The sequence below is a fragment of the Notothenia coriiceps genome, unplaced genomic scaffold, assembly GCF_000735185.1.
Source record: "Notothenia coriiceps isolate Sejong01 unplaced genomic scaffold, NC01 NC01_scaffold00024668, whole genome shotgun sequence".
In the NCBI taxonomy this organism is placed as follows: Eukaryota; Metazoa; Chordata; class Actinopteri; order Perciformes; family Nototheniidae; genus Notothenia; species Notothenia coriiceps.
Window position 1 is genome coordinate 2,345,123 of NW_011357369.1, and position 11,738 is coordinate 2,356,860.

An 11,738-nucleotide genomic window follows, 5' to 3' on the forward strand; every position below is an offset into this window, starting at 1 on the left:
CATTTTTATGAAGGCCTAATTAAAGAGTGCGTTAGTCGGAATTGACACTGGCCATCCTGTATTAATGAAGGCCCACATGCTGCTGTTATAAGGGGTGAGAGTGTTTACTCCCCCCTCGGTGGTGTTTGTGGTTCTGGGAAGTTTTTATGACGAGGGACCATCGGCGATTAGGAGAATCGTCGGCTTTATTACCCCTCGCCACAAGTTGGAAAATGAGTCAGCAAGCAAGTACTTCATAAGTAAACTGTACGGCCCAAATAGAAGGACACACTCTCCAACATCATTTCAGACTGCTGCACCCAGATTATTGACTGCTCTGTCTGCAGTGGGTGGAAATGATATGAGCGACACTGTTAACTCCACTTAAGTCTGCCTGGCTTGGTGATTGAATCTAGCCTGTCACAGCATGCTGGTTTGGTTAGGGTGCTGGTGTGGTGCGGTGGATCAGGGTTCAACCAGGAATCAGAGTAAGTAAGAATGGACCAGGCCTGGAGGAGCATTCACAGCTGCTTTAGTTCATAACCCATAGTTTAGTACGCAATGTGTTTCCCTTTTTAACAAGAAATTCATGCTGATTTTATTGCACTCCGTTTATCTTTTTAATAATTTAATACTAAACTCATAGCTGAAGCTTGTATTCACTCTTAATAATGAGAAACACTTCTGTTATTATGTTTTGAACACCTACACTGTATTTGGTCATCCTGACACTGGCTGAAAGCTAATAAGAAATGTTGGAATGATTTGTGTCAGTGGCAGAAAACATAGTGTGTGTGTTTGTGAGGGTTTATGTGTATGTACATTTGGCCTTGGGGTTAATTTAAAATCTGGAAAAGTGTCTCCTCTGTGCCCAGCTTTGCTTTGTCTTTGTCATCAGTGTCTCTTTACGATGACCAAAACATATAATGGAAAAGGAAACGGACCCAGGAAATTACTGTTTTCACAACATGAATCACAAAAAAACGGAATAGTGTTTGTTTTGATTAGCTGAGTGCTGTTAACAATTACACTCTCACATGATCACGTTAATGACGGCTAGTGTTTTTGTTAATAATGTAATGGTTCCATTTATCACTTTGATCATCTATTTGGAATGTATTTATTTAATACAGTTTGTCCTAATAGTTTGCAGAATTTTGAAATTGAGGATAAATATACAAATTAAGCCAAAGAACCAACATCATTACGCACAGATTAAACTATTAGGACCTCATGATTGGAAGTAAAAATAAGGTAGCTTGAGGGTATTTATTTCCACACAAACAAAGCAATAAATAATCTGATGATGAATTCCAGATGATTAGGAAATGTTTAATTCATTATGATACTCTCTGAATCACATTTATTACAGAAGAGGAAGCTAACACGCTTTTTATTTATGGGGTAGAAAGATGCTTAGTTGTTAGTAAATATTACATTCAGCCAACAGTAGTTAGACATTTTAAAACAAATATAGATACAATTAGTTAAAAGAAATGTGCAACAGAACATCAACTAAACACTGTATATAATGTATGCCGTTTTAATTTAAGATTAATTATGACAATATTACTTAGTATTACATTGAGTTGGTTCTATTGAGAGCAACTTAGCGACCTACTGCTGTTAGAACTGTGCAAGAAATCAGATCATTCCATACTTGGTAATTAGTGAGAAGGGTTTTGTGATTTATCCTTTACTGTACTTAACTTTGAAGTGAAATAAAAATAAGGCCCAGCCCAGTCCTTATTCGATGGATTCCAGGACTTGCTACAGATGCTTCCCTGTCTCTTGAGGTGTGTCTCCCTCCCTGCTCCAATATTAGAGGCACCTGTATAAATACACTCTATCGTCTTTGTGTGTGTGTTTCTCTCCACCTTCTCCTCCTCCTGTGCCGGGCTCGGTTTCTTCTTCTCTCCTTTTAATGAAAACGGTAGTCTGCAGCAGCACCTAAGTGGCCTGTTTGTACAGCCAATCCTCCAGCCTTCCACAACTCTCCTGGCCACCTTCTTTTTTTCTTTTTTTTGCTGCGCTCTCGTGCTCTCAGGTTTTCAAAAAGACCAGGCGTGCCATTTGATGTGGGCCGGGGGGGTTTATTCAGGTGTGGCGAGTGGTGCTGCCACCGCCCAGTCCCTTGATGTTGCGTCCATCCGCAGCCAGGTGCCGGAGCTCCTTCAGAGAGCCCAGTGTTCCGGCCCTGGAGATGAATAGAGAGCCTGTTGATGGAGCTCGTCTGTGGGGCCCTGTGGTTTCTCCCCTCTTACACGCAGAATCAGTGCTAGACTACCGGCCAGGGCGTCTACCTGCTGGAGAGGAGAGGGGTTTCTACCAACTCTGGCCCGTGATATGCCCGCACATAATATTGGTGTGTGTCCATGTGCCCCGATGCATACATGTGTTTGAAAGTGTGGCGGCCCCACCTGCCTGAATGAACACCGCTCTGTTTGAACTAAGGCTAGGTCTGGGTCAGCGGAGGTGGATTTGGTTGAAATGGGCCGCCTGGAATCGCCTCAAGGATACGGCCTCAGATCACGTTATGAGTTTGGAGGGTTCAGATGTGTTTTCGTTGGAGCTATGATTGTTCTAAAATATCTCTTGTCTTTATTTTAAACAGAGACAGGTGGGTTATTTATATAACACTGAAAGAAAGGATGGTTATTATTGCATTGAAGTATGCATTTAACACCACATTTTGGGAGTGAAATGGGAATGATTATTTAAGGAAAGCTCTAAACTGTGAATAACAGGACTGCAGGTTTTTGTTAGGCTTGCTTTGCAAAATTTCTTCACTTATATACGATGAATGTATTCAATTCAGTTCCCTCAAAAAAGGCCTTGGAAGGTATTTAAAGAGTTTGCATTTATTTTACCTATTTTACATGTTTTTAAATATTTCTTGTTGCCAGCAGTAGACACTAACAGTAGTTTTAACCTTTGTATGTACCCACATGTTGTTTAATTAGCTGTTTCTACTGCCACAGAATCAGGTGTCAATTACAGCAAACACTTTGAAATAGTTAATGTACCTTTCATTCCTCTAATGCTTCTCCAGGTCAAGGTCATTTGTTATATAACAATAATTCTTAATAATATAATTTAAGTTTGGAAGTAATAAATAAGTTGTTATAAATTAAATACATAGGTGTACGGTGCTGCAAAATAGTATTAGATTACATTCTAAAGTAAAACGGTTTAAAAATGCATTTGCTGAACACTGCAGAACCCTGATACATGTGTTGTTGCTCTATGGCAGATATAGAACAAACACTTGAACCACGAGACATGCATACAAATGAGCATTACTGTTCTGAGAAGCGGCCTGTTGCACCAGCTTCATCTTCCTGGTAATGTTTGGTTGTAGAGTTGATTTCAAAATGATTTCTCTGAAAGAGAGTTCTTCTGCTTTCAATAGAAATCTCATCCTCAGAACTTTTTTTTAGCACTTACTCTGACCAAGAACAGAGTCAGTCTGCCAAGTGCTGCCGCTATCACCCCCCCATCACCAGGCTTTGCACGACTTTTATATGCGACACCCCTCACAGTCACACATTTGCAGCTGCACCACAGAGAGTACCCTGGAATTCGCCACGCTCTTTATTCTAGAAACGGCACCACACTGTTGCTGTGGGTTTTATTTCTCATAGATGTGGCCCTGGTAGTTTATCTCATGTGACATCTTGTCATTACGAAGAAAAAGATAGAGGATTAGTACGGTGGCCCTGAAGTGCAAGACACCACAGCATTTCAGAAAACAACAGCCATAACATGGCGAATACAGTCGCTGCTTCACTTATGTCTGTATGACGTTGTTGTGAGTGTGGACGGAGCAGCTACAGGTTAGTTTAGCCTGATCGATCCGATTCCATGTGTCTTGCACTTCAGGGCCACCGTAGATTAGAGTGAAGAGAGAAAGACATTTCTCGGTGCTCTTTATCGTACAGTGTACTCACTGTAGTTGGAGATAAAGAAGCAGGTTATCAATCAGACCTTAAATGCCTCTGCAGCCAGATGTTTTAAAGCAGCAGAGGGAAGGACGCGCTTTAAATCATGAAAGGGGAACAGGTAAACCTCGGTTGTTCGCGTGTCCCCTCCACTCCCCAAACTCACTCACACACACTCTCTCCTCCCCCAGTGTGTAATTTCCACTGCTGTTAATAGCAGCCATATAGAGCCCAGGTCATAATGAAAGACCCCCCAGGGGCCAGGGCAGGGACTAATAACCCTCTAAATAAGTCTCTTATAGTGTTGAAAGGCACGGCCTCTTTATACGGCAAGTGTATATGTGCTGTAAAGTCTTTCCCAGCCTACTACTGTAATTTTATGGCCTTGTTTTATCCTTTACTTTAAAAGCTTGTCAGAGAAATTGAGAAGGAAGTCAGAGAGGGTGTCTATGGATCAAAGTGCTACAGGCCTTCCAGTCTGAGGCTCTGAAACGTATAAAAAATTCATCAAAATCCAATAAATATCTTAAATGTTTTATCCTTTAAGAGTTGTGTTTTTACAATTCATGGCTTCATATTAAGGACGGGTTAAACGATAAAGAGTCGTCAGTAATTACTGTATGTCATACAATAAAATACTTGTAAGAAGAAATTCAGGATATTTAAACTGTACTTACAAAAAGCAAAAAGCAGATATTATATATAGCAGATATTGTACATTGTGTGACTGGCTGCTATAGAACTCTTCAAATAGGAAACTCAAGAGAAGATAGATTTATTTAAATAATTATTAACACTATATTTAAAAAATGTATTTAATATCCTCTTAATCTAAAAAGGATAATTCGTTTCAGGTGCATTGTATTATTGAATGTTTAAGATTTCAATGGTCTGCTTTATACACCACACTACTGACATAATAATGAAAACCATAACAAATTGCACACTTAAAAATTTCTTATTGCATTTATAAATATAGAAGTCTATGAAAAATAACATTAAAAAAATACAGACAACATTGCAAATACAATATTGCCTTGAAATGCATAATGTTTGTAAAGCAGGACAACATTAAATTGGGTAGTGTGATCTCATTAGACATATTGCTATGGTTGCAATGGTTTTCCACAGTTAGCTCATAAAGACACTTCATCGCGTGCTGCAGTCCGTCAGTGCAGAGCAGGGTGGTTCATCCACAGCTAACGTTACAGACTGAGTCAGAGGGTGGGGTGGAACAAGCTTTCACCCCCACCCTCTGACTCTTCACTAATTTCCACTGAACAGATCTACAAGATAGACAACTTTGTTTTTCTTTTAAAACAGCTACATTTGGGTACCATATCAACAGCTGTAGACAAGATTTAACAAATCATATTTTTATTAAATTGTCAAAAATATTTTTTTATGTTTTCATACAATTCAAATTTCAAATATACATTTTTCATCAATTTTACAATTTTGTTAAGATTTCCGTGCTTTTATAATTTATTTAACGTACAAGTAGTTCCTAGTTTTTGGTTAAATTATGTTTCAGTGTAGTCACCAAGCTGCCTGGATGGAAATAAATATATAATAATTTATTTCCTATTTTATTTAGTCTTAAAATATTCTAATTTGAAAGCAACTCAGCCTCAAAATATTTATAAATGACTAACTAAAAACCCTATAAAATGTTAAATATTACAAAATGTCAAAAACCCAAACCCTGTTTTTCTTAACAATAGTTACAGACGAAATGAATAATTTTAAGAACAGTTTGAAAATATATCTAAATACTTTTTTCATTTTATAACAAATGAGTGTAAAAAGTGGCCCTTAAACTTGAATTTGAGGCAAATAATTGTGAAAAAAATATGTGAAATTATAGTGCATTTTAAAGATATCTACACTAAACTTTACGGAGGTCAACAGTATTTCATCAAGAGGTCTTTAGCCTTACTAAACTAACATGATCATACATGGTTTATTATAATAATAATAATTTCAATTTTTATAGCACCTTTCAAGAGACCCAAGGACGCTTTACAATGGGAAACAACACAAATAATAATAGTCACACAGATACACAGGTTTGAAAAAGAACAGGTTGCCGGGTACTGCATTTTAGCTGAGGCCTGAGTGAACAGATGGAGTTGTTTTATAATATATATATANTGTGATAGTGAGCACTTCTCCTTTGCCGAGATAATCCATCCCACCTCACAGGTGTGGCATATCAAGATGCTGATTAGACAGCATGATTATTGCACAGGTGTGCCTTAGGATGGCCACAATAAAAGGCCACTCTGAAACATGCATTTTTGCTTTATTGGGGGGGTCCGAAAACCAGTCAGTATCTGGTGTGAGGGTTAGGATTAGGGTTAGGGTTAGGATTAGGGTTAGGGTTAGGGTAATGTTGTGAATCGAGTGGCCTGTGTTCGTCGTCCATAACATACGACTGCCTATACCATTACCCCACCACCACCATGGGTCACTCGATTCACAACATTACCCTAACCCTAACCCTAATCGTAACCCTCACACCAGATACTGACTGGTTTTCGGAGTGTTTTGAATATGACAGTTATTTTTAAAGCTGTAGTTTGCATTGTCAGTTCTTCTTCACATTTAATTGGTGGTTTAACAATCTGTTGTTTAACGTTTTGGTATGCAGTGACTGAAAAGACGATAGATTTAGATAGTAATGTATTAAAAATATGTACTTAACAATGATACCAGTATGACTTATGTCCATTAGCACCATCTACTCTCTGGATAACCCTGAATCATTAGAGGCACACGCCCTGATGAATGTTTCAACACACACATTATCCTCTTCTATTACTGGGTTTTATTCTCCCACACACACACACACACTCACACATAATCCCCAAGGTTGTAAAACTCCAATTATCTCCCACTCCAAGAGGACCGTCAGGTTATAGGTCAAATGCTTTCTCCAAATGATCTGTGTGTGTGTGTGTGTGTGTGTGTGTGTGTGTGTGTGTGTGTGTGTGTGTGTGTGTGTGTGTGTGTGTGTGTGTGTGTGTGTGTATGTGTGTGTGTGTGTGTGTGTGTGGCGTGCGTGTGTGTGTACAGGCACGTCTCAATGATTACACATTAAGATCATACTCCTAAAAGCGTTCTCATTTATAAGCTACATGTGATTTCCTGCATGTTTTCAGCGGACCATGTTGTAATGGTGATGGTGTTTTTATGGCACCAATACTGTTTAATCAATACTCATCCTAATAATGACACCATAACCATTACCGCTGTGTTTAAGGGAGAGAGGGGGAGGGGAGATTTTGTATTTTGACTGTCGGTGTACTGGATAAAAAAAGAAATTGCAACAATTTCTTAACATATTAGTCTGTCTCCTGAGTCATATTAATTCTCTTCAGATGCTGTTATCAGCTTTCCCTATGACTGATCAAATAATAAAGGAACCTTTCATGCATGACCTGTGTGCTTAGCTTTTATTTTATATACTGTAGCACAATCCTTGTTTGTTATCATGAAATACCTTTACTCTAGCATCACTCTCATTCAGACTATGCTCAATAAACATGCCGTAAACACAGAAACATATTCAGTGCCAAAAAAAGTAAAAGGACACACATCCATGAACACTAAGCTGTGTTCGGTCGGCCAGGTTTCTCCTGTGGAATTACATGAAACGCTGCCATGATTCACAGATCCTAATTACAGAAGCCAAAGCAAAGAGGTAACTTGGCAATAAGATACAACATACTAACAAAAGATTAGAGAAGAAGGACTGAAAGAGCTTAACTTCATACGAAGCAAATCGTCGGAGTGGTGGTGACGAAAAAAATGAATCTTAACACTAGAAGTTGGATAATTATTGTATCTAAAATGATAAGTTTGACCTTTATGGGGATTTCCGCGAGCCCTGATTTGTGTAATCTGTGACTTTTAAAGAGATCAATTACAAACAAGATCATGTACAGGTAATGCCACCCTGTCATCTACATATGATTGTGTTTATATATACTTACATGCTCTACTTACATGCTCTGCCACACACACACACACACACACACACACACACACACACACACACACACACACACACACACACACACACACACACACACACACCCAACTGTGTGTCCTTCACAGAACAGAGACTGCTAATTTAAGTGGCCCATTAGCATAGAGACATGCAATCAGTGAATTAGCATAATAGTGTGAATATGAAAAAGCTCGTACTAAAGAAAGGACAAAATGTGAAAAATATAATTAAACCATAAAAACACAACGTTATCCAAGCTATATACTTTGCTTTAAATAGGCTATAGAGTCCTTCCCATTGCCTTTGGACAAGTATGCCTTTCTTTTTCCTTTTTTTTTTATGTGTACAGACACTGGTTGGAAACAATTGAAATGTCTCTGTGGCTACTTCTTTTTTGACACGTCACTTTGTCAGTCTTTCTTTCAAACTCTCAAACTAGATTTGGTAATTGCTGGAACTGATGATTTGAATCATTGATTCACAAATTGCTGTTTTCTGATTGGTCCTTGTGGCTTTGAGGAGAACATATGAATTGATTGTTTTGTACATGAATATAAATTACATAATAATAATGATTGTCCAAATCCATGTCGATTTAAAACATTTCTTAAAAAACGTTGCGCTGAAAAGGATAACAAATATGCATGCCCACCCGGTTGTGACATTTCCATTACTGACTTCAACTGTAAAATGCTAATCATGTGTTTAGTACAAAAGGGAACATTAAGTGAAGATACATAAATGCAAGGGTTAGAAAACCAAATCAGAGCTGAGGTGACGACTGCAGAGGTAATCTCTTTACAGAGTAAATGTCGATTCTTACTTTTTACACTGCAGATCAAAGCCAGATGTCGGGAGGTGTTAGTCGTTTATTGTCCAGCTGGAATGGGGGTATATTGTTTTCTTCACATTCACCTTGCACCGTGTGTAGGCTGCGTGTTTCACCTTGCCACTGCCATCTATAAATGTCCCTTTCACAAGCGAGAGTGCAAGTGTCTATGAGCTGCTGCATATTGATTTCACACGACATATTTCTGCATGTGTGTATGTGTTCAACAGGAATAGAGGTGTAATGCGATCTGCTTTTGATTTAACACCCCCTTTTTGTTTCTTATAGTGATAAAGTGGCTCCTCAGGCAATGTTTTTTTGTGTGTGTGTCTGTGTGTTTATGTGTACACTGTAGTGATAAAGTAGTGCCTGGGCCAATGGAAATTACCCTCATCCATCTCCTACGGTGAACACGCATGTGCACACACAGACACACACACTGAAGCGAGACAAAAAAAGACCGAAGACAAGGAGACACTGGCATTATGGTATTAACCGTCTGTAGTGCAGCACTTTGACAGATTCCTGAAGGATTTAAGAGCCTCCAAAACAAAGAGTACAGCATGCATTTAAATCTGAAACACTAATGAAGCTCATTGAGACAACATTTAAAACATGATTCACAGAAGCTCTGCTCTTCAACGAAAGGAAATTACCGAGGATGTCAGAGCCTGTGTTTACTCCAATTAAGATAGAAGACAACACGAAAGCAATAAATTATATATAATTAAAGTTGGTTAGAACAAATGCAAGGTAAGGAGTAAGACAAAGAAAGAAACAAGGGCCGACAAGAGGTATTTTCAATATATAACATTGTTCAAACACATTTACTTCTTTAAAAGCATTTCTAAGAACAATATAAGGAAGAATATTCTCTTTGGTCTGAAAATAACAATAATCTTCCTTATTGATTAATCTACATACTAGATTAACTACTTGAGTCTGAAGGGTTAAATCTTCAAATATAAGTTTTGCTCGATCAACAGTCCTGTCAAAAGAAATAACCCCCCAAAAATATTCTCAATTAAAAACTTGAAGAAAAAACTTGTTAAACAATGAAGCATTTGTTCAAATAGATGTCATATAATTTTATGTTGGATTAATCATTTTAGCTCCAATAAAGAATATGTTCCCATTAACCTGAATTATTACGGCTGTCACAAAGCGAAATACAAACAAGAGGTGTAGCTGGCAAGACAAAAGCGTGTATAGAGTGGTGCAGGGGTGAAGTATTTTTGTAGGCCGAAAACATGGAAAACGAACCTGTTTGATAAATGCACAGGTTCCTTTTCCACAGATCTTATTTTTTACAATATTCCAAAAGCCGATGGAGAAATCCCATTGCTTTTTTGTCGAGGGAACCCATGCGCAGCTTACTTCCGGGTTGGCCTACAAAAATACGTCATCACTGCACCACTCTAATATTGGGTGAATTATTCCTTTACGTTGCACAAATGCTTTCTACATTAAAAACGGTTACAGTGCTTTTAAATTGTCCTGAACCCTTAGATCATCCACAGAGTCAGAGAAATACTTTTGTTTTTTAACTTTATAGATGAACCACAGGCCTGTTTGTTTTCTATTTTTCAAAAAATGATTGTGTGACTAAGGAGCAAAGCAACAATTCATTATTCATTCACTGTGTGTGTTGTCTATAGTAGCACCGTGCCATTTATAATTCATAATATTAAATAATTCACATTATTTATTCCCACTTATTTATTAAATTCCACAGAACAAATACAATAAATAGAACTAACCTCTCACTGATTGTTACCCTGGGAAAGAGTCATGTCAGCACAACACAGAGAGACACTGTGTCCGCTCGTTGTACACCCGTTTTTAAAAGATTTGGGTACGGAGGAAAAGAGAGAGGGTTTTATTTTCTGACGCTGCGTGAGTTCCCCGACGCACCGGGGACACACATTTATGTATAAAAGACATCACAAAGTGCATTTTGCATGATAGGTCCCCTTTAAGCAAATTGACCCCCAGCCACGAATAAGAAATCCCAAAAAAATTAAACCCATCCCTTCCTAGTGTTTTTTGCAGTTGGTATTCCTGTTTTTTAGCTGCAGTTAAATACTAAAACCACATTACAATGTTAGGATTAAAATGGCACCTCAAAGAATACATTATGCACCTTTCTGAACAAAACACCGGAAATGTTCCCTTTCTTCTCTCTCTCTCTCCAGTCACTCATGTTGAAATGTCTTAAAGGTCCCATGTCATGGCCATTTCCACTGATCATAATTCCATTGTTGAGGTCTACTAGAATAGATTTATATTGTGCAATTTTCCAAAATCACTTTGGTTTCTCATACAGCATCTCTGTAAACTACGTGTATTCACTGAATTTCACTCTCTGCCTTTAATGTATGAGAAACCAAAGTGATTTTGGAAAATTGCACAATATAAATCTATTNCATGGCCCTACAATATATGTTTCAAATATAGCATGATAGGTCCACTTTAAGAGAAAGTGGGATTCAAAGAAGGTTATCATTGGTATCCTTTTCTGAGTAAGTTATTTACTCAAATACTAGCAAAACATGTTATTGTTGCTGCTCTTTCAGTTTCTACCTCTGCAATCTTCCCCCTCTTTTCTCTCTCTTATTATATGTTTTTTTTTTGCTCCTCCACTTCTTGTTTCTTTTCTTTTCTGTTCCTCAGCATTGACTCTCTTTCCTCCACTCTCTCTTCATCAGTCCCCACTTCTCCTTGTTTTTCTTTTTGTAATATTCTCTGTTACCCAAACGCTCTTCTCTGCCCCTGGGGCTCACGGTTTGTTCCTGATGCAAAAATATCGCCGATAGAGCTTCACTAATGAACTTCTGTGTGTGTGTGTGTGTGTGTGTGTGTGTGTGTGTGTGTGTGTGTGTGTGTGTGTGTGTGTGTGTGTGTGTGTGTGTGTGTGTGTGTGTGTGGGTGGGTGGGTCTCTCTGTGTTGTGCTGACATGACTCTTTCCCAGGG

At 38.2% G+C, this 11,738-nt stretch overlaps 1 protein-coding gene across 1 annotated transcript in view; it reads left to right on the forward strand.

Moving 5' to 3' along the window:
* Positions 1 to 11,738, forward strand: part of matk (megakaryocyte-associated tyrosine kinase) — a 634,871-nt gene that overhangs the window by 106,910 nt on the left and 516,223 nt on the right. The gene's annotated exons all lie outside the window — the stretch shown is intronic.